General features: G+C 37.5%; 1 non-coding gene across 1 annotated transcript; it reads left to right on the forward strand.

Moving 5' to 3' along the window:
- Window positions 1-14,965: 14,965 nt before the first annotated feature.
- Window positions 14,966-15,073, forward strand: LOC112725546 (small nucleolar RNA R71). Its single transcript, XR_003164648.1, has one exon. It is a non-coding gene; the product is annotated as a small nucleolar RNA R71 (small nucleolar RNA).
- Window positions 15,074-15,282: the final 209 nt, after the last annotated feature.

A 15,282-nucleotide genomic window follows, 5' to 3' on the forward strand; every position in this document is an offset into this window, starting at 1 on the left:
AACGACATCGGCGATGGCAACTTCTATGGCGACGGCGAGGTGACATTGGCGGTGATGGCTTTCCTCAGCGACGACTGCACGAACAGCAGCAGCGGTGCGAATCTTCCTCCCTCTTCGTATCTCTCTCTCTGTCCGATCTCTCTCTCTCCTCCTCCTCTGGCGTGGGACACGGCAGCAAGTTCAATGGAGGCGATGACAGCAAGAAACGACGGTAGTGGTGGCTATTCCTCCCCTGTGCGCACGCTCTTTCCTTTGTTCTGTGGCTACGGTTCGTGGCTTCCTCCCCTTTAATGGCGGCACGACGGCGCGTCAGCAGTGATGCCCGCTGGCACCGTCCTCCTTCTCTTTCCCTCCTTCTCTTTACAACATTTTCCCCTCCCTTTCTTTCTGTGCGTGTGTTCTGTTGGGAAAGAGGGGGGCTGCGGCTGCTGGATTTGGGAAAAGGGTAGTTGGGTTAGGGTTTCAGGGTTAGGGTTTTCCCAATTTGGGAATTTAGGTTGTAATTTTAATTAAATTAGGAGATAGAGTATTTCATTAAAAATCTAATTTAATCCCTTTAAATTACTTTAAAACATTAATTAAATTATCAATTTGCTAATTAACTCTCAATCAAGTATTCTAATTTAAAATATAAGATAATATAATTAATAAAAATTAAAGTATAAAATTCTTTTTCTTTTACAACTACTAAGACTTGTAATTTAAATATAGAAAATTATTCAATAATTATGAAACTATGTAAAATTTCCATTTTAATTGCCAAAACTTGATTTAATTATTCTCAATGAAATAATTTTTTTGAAATTAAAATCGCTAATAAATAAATAAATTTGGAATCACTCAAAATAGGATTTTTCAAAAGTTCTGGGTCTTACATTCTACCCACCTTAGAAAAATTTTCGTCCTCGAAAATTAAAGTAGCACACAAAATATTACATAGCTTTGATACTTTACTTTCGAATACTTTAGAAGAGCAACAGATTTTGGCATATATATAAATTTTCAAATACCGGATAAGGCATAAGACTTAGATATAATGGAAGAGTGTGGTGTTAAGCAAAAATTACAAGATAGGCTCAAAATAAAGAGGTTATATGGTGTCAACATCAAGGGCTTTAACATAGCTCACTATCACAACTCCCAACTGTACTGTAAGAACCGCAATTAATCAACTGGTTAATTAAGTGATTAATTGCCCTAAATTAGACTTTGAAAAGCTAGAGTGAGAATTTGAGGATTTAAAGGTGATTTCTGGACTCAGTCGGTCTTTCTGAGTCAGAAAATGTGCTTTCTATAAAAAACCGTAAAAAACTGCGAACCGGCAGTTAAACCAGTTGAACCGGTTCAAGTCTGGCCGGTACCGCATGAGAAAAAGTGAAAACCGGAAAAAACCTTAGAAAAATGCTAAAAATGAAAAACCGGGCGTTAATTTTAAAGGTTTGACCCGAAGCTGGGCCAAACGGGCTAAAAACGCTAACGGTTAGACCGGGCCCAAGTTGGGCCCAAGCCCAACATATATAAACACTAAGTGAACCCTTTTCACCTTCATTAAACACACACACATCAGAATTGGAAGAAGGAGAGGAGAAGAGATTGAGTACTATTCATCTCAATCTTCCAACGCCCATATCTTGAGCTAAAGAGCTCCGATCGCTTCACTGTTTGCGGCTACACGTTTTTCATAAAGAGCTCTACAAAACCCATATAAGAAATTGGTAAGAAAAATTCGAAATCTTCTCAGTTCATCTCTTGAAAATTTTGGGTACCTAGGGCTTGTGATTAAGTGAGTTTTTGTGATTCTTGGTGTTTAGGTTCACTTTAAGCCTTGCTTAGCCTTGGGTTTTGACATCCAAATCGGTTGGAAGAGGTAAGAGCCACTAAACCCTTGTGAGTTTATGTTAAATTGGAAGCCTAGGTTGATTTGAAGTGATTTGTATGCAGTGACGGATTCGGAAAATTTTGGTAGTGGGGGCAAAATTTTTATAAGTAAAAATAATATGTGTATATAAAAAATTAAATATTAAATTATCTATTAACCACTATATATCTGTGTATAAATACATGTATTGTTTAACTTATTTTTATTATGTATTTTATATTTTAATATATATTTTATATAGATAATTATTTTTAATGTGCATATAACAAGATTATTGTTATGATTATATTTTGTTATTGTAAAATATGATTAACTTTCAAAATATCTAATATACGAATTAAAACACTAAAATAGTAATTTAAATAATAATAATAATATATAATTTTAAATTCTATTGTTTTAGGTTTTATATTTTTAAAAAATTAAGTAATTTTTCTCTTAACACTACCATCAAAATTTCTCTCTTTCCATATATATTACTAAACAATTATTTAGAAATTCACTTCCTAACACAATTAGAAACCGACTCTTATTGATATTCATAGTTAAAAAAGTTCTTTCAATTAATACAGTTGCTATGCAAAAATTAAAGCTAATTTAAAAGAAAATAAATAATATTCTTTTGAGTTGATTTTTAAAAAGAACACTAATTTCGTTTAAATATGAGAATTGAACATTCTAACGAATATCTGATATAAAATTTTTAAATTGATGATTAAGTACCAAAAATTGAGTAAAAAATTATTATGGGGTCAAATTTAATAATTTAATGGGGGCAAATAAATATTATTATCATATACTACTCAAAAAAATTTTAAATTGTAGTGGGGGCGCTTGCCCCCACATAACCACCCTTAGAACCGTCCCTGTTTGTATGCATATAGTTTGATTATTGTGACTTTGGGAGCTTTTGGAACTTAATTGTGCTTATTGGAGTGGAAGTGAAAGCTTGGTTTGTGGTTGGGAGCTTATTTGGGCTAAATTGAAGTTTTGGTGCATAAAGGGAATCGGCCAATGTATGGTTTCAGTTTCCTCTATGTAGTATGTAATATTCATGGACACTTAGGCTAGTGACCCATAGGATAGGTTTGAATTATAATGGTTGATGAGCTGTTTGAAAAATTAATGTATGATGATTTATGATGGTGTGATGATTATTGAGGTGAATGTATGATGATTGATAATGTTAAGCTATATGTGAAATTAATGTTAACGATATGGTTATGTGATTTGAAGAGTTGAATGGGGATTATTGTGGTATTGCATGATTGGTATTGATGGTTGGAAAATGGTGAAATGTGATGAAAAGATGTGGTAAGTGATGAATTTTTGACCCAAGAGGGTAGTTGTGCTATAAATGGGAGGTTGACGTTGTTTTGGTTGGAGGTGGTTTAAGAATTGTGAACATTTGGTAAATTGTGGCTTTTAGTGAAATTGGATTTTTGGTGAACTTTGCTCGATCATAACTTTTGCCTCGGTTTTCGAAACTGATTAAAATTTATTTACAATTAAAGATCTTTGAAAACCCTTTAAATCGATATAAAGTTTGTGAAATTTGGAATTTGGTATAGGAAGTTATGATCATTCAAAGTTGGTGTTAAAAATCTGAAATTCTGCAAAGTTGCAGAATTTCATGATTTCTGATATGTGCGGGTGCACACACCTGTGTGGACGCACACCCTGCGAGAATTTTGACCTGTGCGCATGCACAAGTAGGGAAGTGCGTTCTATTTTCAGCGCTAGCACAGCTTGTGCGCGCACATATCTAAGGAAAAACTTCAACCTGTTCGGACGCACAGGTCTGTGCGGACGCACACGTCATGTTTCTTAAATTTTTCTTGTTTTTCAACTATTCTACCTTCCCAACAAGGTTGTAAGCTTCTATAACACAATTTTAAGACTTTTGGGCCTAGTTTTGAGTATTAGAACATGGGATATAACTTAAGAGTTATAGTACATGATTTTATGATAAATTTAGAAAACGGAGGCCTAGATTTCTGGCGTGCTGAGGAAGGTTTGACGTTATGTGAAGGATGATTGATATATGAGATTGAGGAATGATGAACTGTTGATGTTTGAAAACTGAGATATGAATGGACAGTGGTTGAGATGAGTCAGGGACTCTGAATGAGATGATGGATCCATGTATACTGAAAATGTTTTCTGAAAACCACTGATATATTATTTTTACTGAGATTATGAGACGCTATGCGCCCGGCAGGGACGGCGGTAGGATCCCGCCTGTCGAGGTAGCGGCGGTGGCGTAAGGGCGGTGGTTTGTGCCGCTTGCGTTGAGATGTGAGGTCTGTGGCAAGAGTATCCCGCTCACATCCCTTCGGATCTATAGGCGTGCAGGCGCCAGTACCTGGACAGTGATCCGGGCACTATATCTCGGGGGTTCCCAAATGAGAAATCCAAAGGGATACGTCTCCATGGAGATGTATCGGGTTGGCAGTTGAACCGACAATGTGATATCACAGCCAGTAGGGTAGGCATTCATCATATGCATTTTCTATCTGTTTGTTTGCTTTTCCGACTTGTAATTGTATGCCTAATTGAATAACATGCCTATTTGCTTACTTGATCTACTTGCCTTGTATGCTTTTACTTGTGAATTACTTTCATTGTTATTAATTGTGCTTTCTACTGGGATTGATGAGGTTTGGAAGGCAGTGGCGATGGGATCACATGGAGGATAGGTTGGTGAAGGCTGTAGGACAGTGGTGTTTGGTTAGAATAGAAATACCTCAAGATAGATTACCCGGTTTAATTATGATAAGGTTTATATTATGCTTATTTGTTTTAGAATGCTTTAAGCTTGAATCTTGTGATGGATATGGAGCTTAGGATTGCCTTTGGCGTCTCGGGGTCTTATATCTTACATCACTGGGCACTGTTACCATACTGAAAACCTCCGGTTCTCATACCATATCTTTGTTGTGTTTTTCAGATGTAGGTCGCAACCCACCTCGGTGAGTTGCTTTGGATGGTGACAGAAGCGGAGGATCCTGGATTCTTTTGGAGTCTTTTGGTTTATCTTGTGTATACATCTCTCTTTTGTATTTTGTTTAGCCTAGAGGCTTGTATTATGAGAGAAAAACTTGTATAAGCTGTTTTTAAACTGTCAGGTTTCTGTATGGTCTGTATATGGCTAGCTGGTTTAAACTCCACGAGTCGTGGCTAGTTTTCTTATGATATTACACTATTATACTATTACCTTGTTTATATCACTTCTGTTTCTTATGCCTTAAGATAGTAGCTTCGCTAGTACGCTTTGCGTTTTTGAAATCCTATTTTTGAGCTATATTCTTCATCGGGCTTCTAGATTATATTATTTCTTCTATATATTATACATATGAGCTTTAGAATTTTTGTAATCTCTGATTAACCTTTGCTTTACGGTGTGAGGTAAGGCTTAGGGTAATTAGGGTGTTACATATACTCTATCGAACAATTCATCCGTAAGTTTTCAACCTCATCAATCACGTTGCAACTCACTACCGGTCATAAGCCCAATATCAACAAAACCTTTTCATGTAAAACAAAACTCTACAACATTCTGTGGCATCGCACACTTACAGGCTTCACCTTCTGCCTCCACCAAAACCGTGTCCTAAGAACTAACGTATCGCTTGCTATATCTAAAGGTCGTGCGTGACATGAGCAAATCTCGAGTTTACTCAGGACACAAGATCTTAGAAGCAAAGATAAGTGACAAAGACGGTACTCATAAGAATTTGAAAGAATGAATGAAAATACAAACAAATAGGATGCACAAGAATGAAGATTGCAGGAAAGGGTTCAGCTGGTAACTTCAATGATAACACTTGAATAAAGGAAATTCGATAGAATTAATGCGAAGAAAAACAGTGTATTATTTTGAAACAAATTCAAGTTGAGTTGAAGAAGCATGAGGTTTGCAAAAAAGAATATCTCAAACCCAAGACAAAGCTTACAGAACTCAAGAGTACGTTTAAAATATTTTCGAATACATTGTTCATAAAAGAATCGAAAACTTGCGGAAAAATCACTTCGCAGTCTAAAAGAAAAGTTAAGCAACAACATTCTTCAAGAGAATAACAAAAGCATAAATTTGGCTTTACTTTAAAACAAAATGAACACAAGTTTGGCTAAGAGCTAAAATATTTCCTCAAATATCTTAGAAAGATAGTTAGGTGCACAACTTAACCAAAAGTAATTCATAAAACTCGGAAGAAAATCAAATGCTTGTTCAAAAATCCTCAAAGTTCATATTCAAACAAGCATGTATAAAAACTATAGCAAGGACGAAAGAGAAAGTTAAACTCTATTTAGAAAAGAAAGTCCAAGGTAAAAATTTGCTTATAAATTGGTAAAGGAAATAAGTAGTGCGTTACAAACGGACAGGTTTCTACTAAATAAGGAAGCTTTTCAAAACTTCATTTAAAATAGTGCATGCCCACTTTAAAATAACTTTGTCAAAAATGGAACAATGGTTTCAATTACAATCAAGCAACAAAAAAATTTGACTTACAATATCCTTAAAGAGAAAATCAAAACGTCTTTAAAAAGTTCAAAACAAAACTCCGAGAATATACTTGAAATCACCACCTCACAAGAACATTCAAGAAGATTAGGACGTACTAATAGGGAATCAACTCATCAATAGCAATTCTCGAGAAAGAATCTTCGACTAAGAACTCTGGCAAAAACAATGAGAGGATAAACGATGCACAAAATTAAAACAAATCAAGTTGACTCATATAAGGATGAGATTCATAAGAGAAGGGAAACTGAGATTGATGGTAGTGCTCACAAGAGGTAGAAGAGTGATTAAAAACAAGATCAAGCATGACATTCATAGAGATGAAAAGCTTAAGAAAGAACGAGTCCGTTCACAAGAAGAAAGATATGAGTCCAACATTTTCAAAGGAACAACAATGGCATAAACAATGTAGTATGCTAAACTAAACTCAAATAAGAAATAAATTAGGTGAAGTTTATCAAACGAAAATCAATCGGAATAAAAGCGAAAAGTATTTTCTTTCCAGAATTTTGAAAGATACCCCAAATAGATAATCAAATAAAGATATGCTTTGGAACTGTAGTAAAATTATTAGAAAATCAAATTGCATTTAAAGTAAGTGCAGTTCCGTAAACCAGTAAAAGTACAGGCGAGGTATTAGAAATAAATAGTTGTTAAACTGTATAAGGAATTTTCAAAGTTTTATATAGATAAGTGTATATCGAATCAACAGCAATTTTATAGAAATTTCAAAATTGGTTGTAATTACTGTCAAATAAGAGAAAAATGGAATCACAATTCCTCTAAGGATGAACTCAGAATAAGGACTTAAAAGGCACATCGCATTAAGATAAGTTCAAAGCTATATCAAAGAATACGTGAATCAAGAAGAAGAATTTAAACAGAGAAAGATAGATACCACAAGGATTTTAAACAAGCATATGCAATTAAGATCAAACAAGAATGCATATGAATAGAGGAGTAAGGTTGAAAAATCAAACTACTTTTCAAAAGGATTAGCAAACAAGAACTTCAAGTTAGGCTATGAAAGAACAAGTCGACTCGAATAGAATTCAAGACACAGGAACTGAATAACCTCGAGAAATAGTTTCTAACATTCCCAAAACCCGCGATTCGCTTTACCCAAAACTCGTATACCATCTATGATAACCCACTAGTGCTTTCATATACATAATTCGCTAGTATTAAGCCGGCCAAACTTAATACCAAGAAGTATGCAATGTAAGACTAACAGCGTTAATCAATAGACCGTCATGTGCATAAAGCTCTAATTCTCGTCATTTGACAAGACTATTGCATGACAGACACTTAGAATATGAAATTGAAGCATAGTCAGTCCATTCCTCAAGCTTTACAGGAAAGACTGCTTTGATACCATAATGTAACACCCTAACTATCAAAGCTTACGCTTCTGGCTGCCCTACTCTGATAACTCTGGTGTTATGACGACTTTGAAAGTATTTAATACTAAAATATGAGCCTGTTTAAAACTTTAAAGCGTATAACCGCTCCAAAATACTTTTTGATAGGTATCATGCATCCATACATATAATACAACTTATATAACTCACGAAGAATACATATATATATATATATATATATATATATTAATAATTTTACAAGCATTAACTAATACAATTCCTATCCCTCTTACAGAATGTATAAAGATAAAGGCAAGGGAACAATAATTAATAAATAAAGCAATACAAAACATCACGACAACAACAACTAGGTAAACTCTTCGTGACTTCTGCGTCCATATCCTAAAAAGGGAAACTTGTAGGGGGTGAGAACATCATCCTCGAAAGGTTCTCAGTAGAGGGTTTTTGAGAATGACTATAATAGGATACGTGAAGGTAAAACCGTTATAGTGATTAATAACCGTCTTATACATCTTTTCAAAACCAAAGGTTTAATATCAATATCTAAAATCCTCTCTGAAAGAGAAAGCTGTTAATTCCTCAATAAAATAAACCAAAAGCCTTTGTGAAAGTTTTCCTTACACAGTATGAATGACCAATCTATTCAAAGCATATGTTCATTAAGTCTATGCTGAACCAGTTTAGTTTTTCATACTTTTCTAAACCAAAAACACAAAACCAAACACAACCTTCGGCCCATCTCATAATCAACTATGGCCCTAGACTCAAACAATCCAAACAGCAGTCAATCCACCACAATCCAACAGAGTTTTAGTCGCAAACACACGTAGAAAAGTTCAAGCACAAACAAGCAGTTACGTCAAGTAGAACAGTTAACAGTTAAACACAATTAATCACATAGGCAAACCAAGTACAATATGCACACCCACACAATGTCACATAGATGCATATGATGAATGCATGTCCTAGTGGCTGATGAGTTTCACCTGTCAGTTATAAAGCCAACACGATAAGTCCTGGTAGCTAACCATTGGATTGTCCCTCCGACGTGCATCCCCAACTCGAGTTATTCACAATCATAATCATAATCACACAACACCCACACTGGTGTTTATCCACGGGGGCGAGCTCATCCGAAACTTTCACAGTGTCCAGCCACACTTACGACATAGGGTCAGCAGAGTTTCGAGTCTCAACCTGGAGCACGTGGTGGCTAGCCACTGCTTCTACCCAGGAAAACTTGTATCTCAGATAATTGGAAGTGCAACAATCACTTTATCAACTCAATAATCATCCATATTCATACTCAGCCATCTGGCTCATAACATATTCCACAATCAGCCATAATTCATTATCATATACAGCCATTCCGACTCATAACATATTCCACAATCAGTCATAATTCATTATCATATACAGCCATTCCGGCTCATAACATAATAGCACTTCCGCCATCCAACATCATAAAACTCATAAAATCATCATTCAAGCCATAAATCACTTTTTCTCAATTTACTTTACTCTGAAATTGAAAATTAATTCTTTTCAGCCTTGGATTTACAATTCCCATTCCTCAAATCATTTCAGCCTCATAAGCCACTTTTACTCAAAGTAGGTTCCCTTTTCAAAACAAAGACACCCTCATCATCCTCTTTCCAAAACTTTCAAAACCATGACAAATTAAAGATTTCTTCTGAAATATTCAAAATCATCCCTCCAAAAACAGGATTTTGTAACAAAAGTTCCTCGAAAGAGTCTCAAGTCTTTAGGGGAGAATAACATAATTCATTTCCTTAAATTCGTTAAAAATCTATAAAACCTTAATTTTCTTGATTTGAATAAATAAAAATAAGAATAGAATTTAAGCCAAACTGGTGCACGAAATTGTGATCTGCAGGCTCGAACAATCCCTGGTAATGGCTCCAAAGCTTGGTGCTTTGATCTTAATTCATGATTGTCACAACTTCGATACAACTAACCAGCAAGTGCACTGGGTCGTCCAAGTAATACCTTACGTGAGTAAGGGTCGAATCCCACGGAGATTGTTGGTATGAAGCAAGCTATGGTCACCTTGCAAATCTCAGTCAGGCGGATTTAAACATGATACTTTATTAGATTAAAATAAACAATAAAAGGGATAGAGATACTTATGTAGATTCATTGGCAGGGATTTCAGATAAGCGAATGGAGATGCTTTTCATTCCTCTGAACCTCTGCTTTCCTGCTATCTTCATCTAATTAGTCTTACTCCTTTCCATGGCTGGCTGTATGCAAGGGCATCACCGTTGTCAGTGGCTACATCCCCTCCTCTCAGTGAATCATATGCTCACGCACCCTGTCACGGCACGGCTATTCATCTGTCGGTTCTCGATCATGCTGGAATAGGATTCACCCTCCTTTTGCGTCTGTCACTAACGCCCAGCACTCGCGAGTTTGAAGCTCGTCACAGTCATTCAATCATTGAATCCTACTCGGAATACCACAGACAAGGTTTAGACTTTCCGGATTCTCTTGAATGCCGCCATCATTCTAGCTTACGCCACGAAGATTCCGGTTAGGAGATCTAAGAGATATTCATTCTAGCTTATTTCATGTAGAACGGAAGTGTTTGTCAGGCACGTGTTCATAGGGGAGATGGTGATGAGCGTCACACATAATCATCACCTTCATCACGTTCTTGGGTGCGAATGGATATCTTAGAAGCGAAATAAGATGAATTGGATAGAAAACAGTAGTACTTGCATTAATCTTTGAGGAACAGCAGAGCTCCACACCTTAATCCATGGAGTGTAGAAACTCTACCGTATGAAAATACATAAGTGAAGGTCCAGGCATGGCCGAGATGGCCAGCCCCCTAAAACGTGATCAAAGGATCATAAGGTAATCCAAAGATGGTCAAAAAGACGTCTAATACAATAGTAAGAGGTCCTATTTATAATAAACTAGTCACTAGGGTTTACATGAGTGAGTAATTGATGCATAAATCCACTTCCTGGGCCCACTTGGTGTGTGTTTGGGCTGAGCTTAAGTGTAGTACGTGCAGAGGCCATTTGTGGAGTTGAACGCCAGTTTCTGTGCCAGTTTGGGCGTTCAACTCTGGTTCTGGATCCTTTTCTGGCGCTGGACTCCAGATTTGGGCAGAAGGCTAGCGTTGAACGCCAGTTTACGTCATCAATTCTTGGCCAAAGTATGGACTATTATATATTGCTGGAAAGCCCTGGATGTCTACTTTCCAACGCAATTGGAAGCGCGCCATTTCGAGTTCTGTAGCTCCAGAAAATCCACTTTGAGTGCAGGGAGGTCAGAATCCAACAGCATCAGCAGTCCTTTTTCAACCTCTGAATCTGATTTTTGCTCAAGTCCCTCAATTTCAGCCAGAAAATACCTGAAATCACAGAAAAACACACAAACTCATAGTAAAGTCCAGAAATGTGAATTTAACATAAAAACTAAGGAAAACATCCCTAAAAGTAACTAGATCCTACTAAAAACATACTAAAAACAATGCCAAAAAGCGTATAAATTATCCGCTCATCACAACACCAAACTTAAATTGTTGCTTGTCCCCAAGCAACTGAAAATCAAATAGGATAAAAAGAAGAGAATATACTATAAATTCCAAACTATCAATGAAACATAGCTCCAATCATATGAGCGGGACTTATAGCTTTTTTGCCTCTTGAATAGTTTTGGCATCTCACTTTATCCATTGAGGTTCAGAATGATTGGCATCTATAGGAACTCAGAGTTCAGATAGTGTTATTGATTCTCCTAGTTCAGTATGATGATTCTTGAACACAGCTTCTTTATGAGTCTTGGCCGTGGCCCTAAGCACTTTGTTTTCCAGTATTACCACCGGATACATAAATGCCACAGACACATAATTGGGTGAACCTTTTCTGATTGTGACTCAGCTTTGCTAAAGTCCCCAATTAGAGGTGTCCAGGGTTCTTAAGCACACTCTTTGTTTGCTTTGGACCTTGACTTTAACCGCTCAGTCTCAAGTTTTCGCTTGACACCTACACGCCACAAGCACATGGTTAGGGACAGCTTGGTTTAGCCGCTTAGACCAGGATTTTATTCCTTTAGGCCCTCCTATCCACTGATGCTCAAAGCCTTGGGATCCTTTTTATTTGCCCTTGCCTTTTGGTTTTAAGGGTTATTTGGCTTTTTCTGCTTGCTTTTTCTTTCTATTTTTTTTTCTACATTTTTTTTTCGCCTATTTTTTTTTTCTTTGCAAGCTTTGTTCTTTGCTGCTTTTTCTTGCTTCAAGAATCATTTTTATGATTTTTCAGATTATCAAATAACATGTCTCCTAGTCATCATTCTTTCTAGAGCCAACATATTTAACATTCTTAAACAACAACTTCAAAAGACATATGCACTGTTCAAGCATACATTCAGAAAACAAGAAGCATTGTCACCACATCAATATAATTAAACTAAGTTCAAGGATAAATTCGAAACTCATGTACTTCTTGTTCTTTTGAATTAAAACAGTTTTTATTTAAGAGAGGTGATGGATTCATAGGACATTCATAACTTTAAGACAAAGTTACTAACTACTAATGATCATGTAATGAAGGCACAAACATAGATAAGCACATAACATAGAAAACGAAAAACAGAGAAAGTAAGAACAAGGAATGAGTCCACCTTAGTGATGTCCTTGAGCTCTTCTATGTCTCTTCCTTGTCTTTGCTGCTCCTCCTTCATTGCTTTTAGATCTTCTCTGATTTCATGAAGGATGATGGAGTGCTCCTGATGTTCCACCCTTAGTTGCTTCCAATAATTGTATGGAAGAAAATGAATCCCCTGAGGTATCTCAGGGATCTCTTGATTTGCAGTCAAATGTTCTACCACTGAGCTATAGATCCTTTACATAATTGTTTTAGCACACCAAACTTAGAATGTTGCTCGCCCTCGAGCAAAAGGAGAAGGAATAGATGAAGAAGAAGATGTGGAAATAAAAACTAGGATTATGAGGAGGTAAAGTGGGGATCCTGTGGGGTCCACAGATCCTGAGATGATCCTGTGGTGTCCACAGATCCTGAGGTGTCAAGGCATTTACATCCCTGCACCAATTTAGGCATGCAAAATGCCCTTGCACACAACTCTGGGCGTTCAGCGCCAGGTTGGTGCCCATTTTGGGCGTTCAACGCCCCTTTGCTGCCATTTCTGGCGTTGAACGCCAGAACCATGCTTGTTCTGGGCGTTCAGCGCCAGGATGCTCCCATTCTGGGCGTTCAGCGCCAGAACTATGCTCTGTTCTGGCGTTTGAACGCCAGACAGATGCTCCTCCAGGGTGTGATTTTTCTTCTGCTATTTTTGATTCCGTTTTCAATTTTTCTATTTATTTTGTGACTCCACATGATCATGAACCTAAGAAAACACGAAAAATAATAAAAATAAGAATTAGATAGACATTGGGTTGCCTCCCAAAACAAGCGCTTCTTTAATGTCAATAGCTTGACAGTGGGCTCTCATGGAGTCTCACAGATGTGCAGAGCTTTGTTGAGACTCTCCAACACCAAACTTAGAGTTTGGATATGGGAGTTCAACACCAAACTTAGAGTTTGGTTGTGGCCTCCCAATACCAAACTTAGAGTTTGACTGTGGGGGCTCTGGTTGACTCTGCTTTGAGAGAAGCTTTTCAAGCTTCCTCTCCATGGTTGCAGAGGGAGATCCTTGAGTTTTGAATACAAGGGAGTTCTCATTCCATTGAAGTACTATTTCACCTCTGTCAACATCAATCACAGCTCTTGTTGTGGCCAGGAAAGGTCTTCCTAGGATGATGGATTCATCCTCTTCCTTTCCAGTATCCAGGACTATGAAATCAGTAGGTACGTAAAGGCCCTCAACCTTTACTAATACATCTTCTACTTGTCCATAAGCCTGTCTTCTTGAGCTGTCTGCCATCTCTAGTGAGATTTTAGGAGCTTGCACCCCATAGATTCCCAGTTTCTCTATTACAGAGAGGGGCATGAGGTTTATTCCTGAACCAAGGTCACACAGAGCCTTAAAGATCATGGTGCCTATGGTACAGGGTATTATGAACTTTTCAGGATCCTGTTTCTTCTGAGGCAATGTCAGTTGATCCAAATCACTTAGTTCATTGATGAACAAGGGAGGTTCAACTTCCCAAGCATCAATGCCAAATAATTTGGCATTCAGCTTCATGATTGCACCAAGAAACTTGGCAGTTTGCTCTTCAGTAACATCCTCATTCTCTTCAGAAGAGGAATACTCATCAGAGCTTATGAAGGGCATAAAGAGGTTCAATGGACTCTCTATGGTCTCTAGATGAGCCTCAGAGTCCTTTGGTTCCCCAGAGGGAAGCTCCTTATTGATCACTGGACGTCCCTGGAGGTCTTCCTCCTTGGGATTCACGTCCTCTCCTCTCCTTACAGGTTCGGCCATGGCACTTATGTCAATGGCCTTGCACTCTCCTTTTGGGTTCTCTTCTGTATTGCTTGGGAGAGTACTAGGAGGGATTTCAGTGATCCTTTTACTCAGCTGGCCCACTGGTGCTTCCAGATTTCTAATGGAAGACCTTGTTTCATTCATGAAACTTACAGTGGCCTTAGATAGATCAGAGACTAGATTTGCTAAATTAGAAGCATTTTGTTCAGAGTTCTCTGTCTGTTGCTGAGTTGATGATGGAAAAGGTTTGCTATTGCTAAACCTGTTTCTTCCACCATTATTAAAGCCTTGTTGGGGCTTTTGATCCTTCCATGAGAAATTTGGATGATTTCTCCATGTTGAGTTATAGGTGTTTCCATAAGGTTCACCTAAGTAATTTACCTCTGCTATTGCAGGGTTCACAGGATCATAGGCTTCTTCTTCAGAAGATGCCTCTTGAGTACTGTTGGATGCAGCTTGCATTCCATGCAGACTCCGAGAAATCATATTGACTTGTTGAGTCAATATTTTGTTCTGAGCCAATATGGCATTCAGAGTATCAACCTCAAGAACTCCCTTCTTCATAGGCGTCCCATTACTCACAGGATTCCTTTCAGAAGTGTACATGAACTGGTTATTAGCAACCATGTCAATGAGTTCTTGAGCTTCTGCAGGCGTTTTCTTTAGGTGAATGGATCCACCTGCAGAAGTGTCCAGTGACATCTTTGATAGCTCAGATAAACCATCATAGAATATATCCAGGATGGTCCATTCTGAAAGCATGTCAGAAGGACACTTTTTGGTCAACTGTTTGTATCTTTCCCAAGCTTCATAGAGAGATTCACCTTCTTTCTGTCTGAAGGTTTGAACATCAGCTCTAAGCTTGCTCAGCTTTTGAGGAGGAAAGTACTTGGCTAAGAAAGCCGTGACCAGCTTATCCCAAGAGTTCAGGCTGTCTTTAGGTTGAGAATCCAACCATAATCTAGCTCTGTCTCTTACAGCAAAAGGGAAAAGCATGAGCATGTAGACTTCAGGATCTACTCCATTAGTCTTAACAGTATCACATATCTGCAAGAATTCAGTTAAGAACTGAA

Source organism: Arachis hypogaea, chromosome 11, assembly GCF_003086295.3.
Source record: "Arachis hypogaea cultivar Tifrunner chromosome 11, arahy.Tifrunner.gnm2.J5K5, whole genome shotgun sequence".
In the NCBI taxonomy this organism is placed as follows: domain Eukaryota; kingdom Viridiplantae; phylum Streptophyta; class Magnoliopsida; order Fabales; family Fabaceae; genus Arachis; species Arachis hypogaea.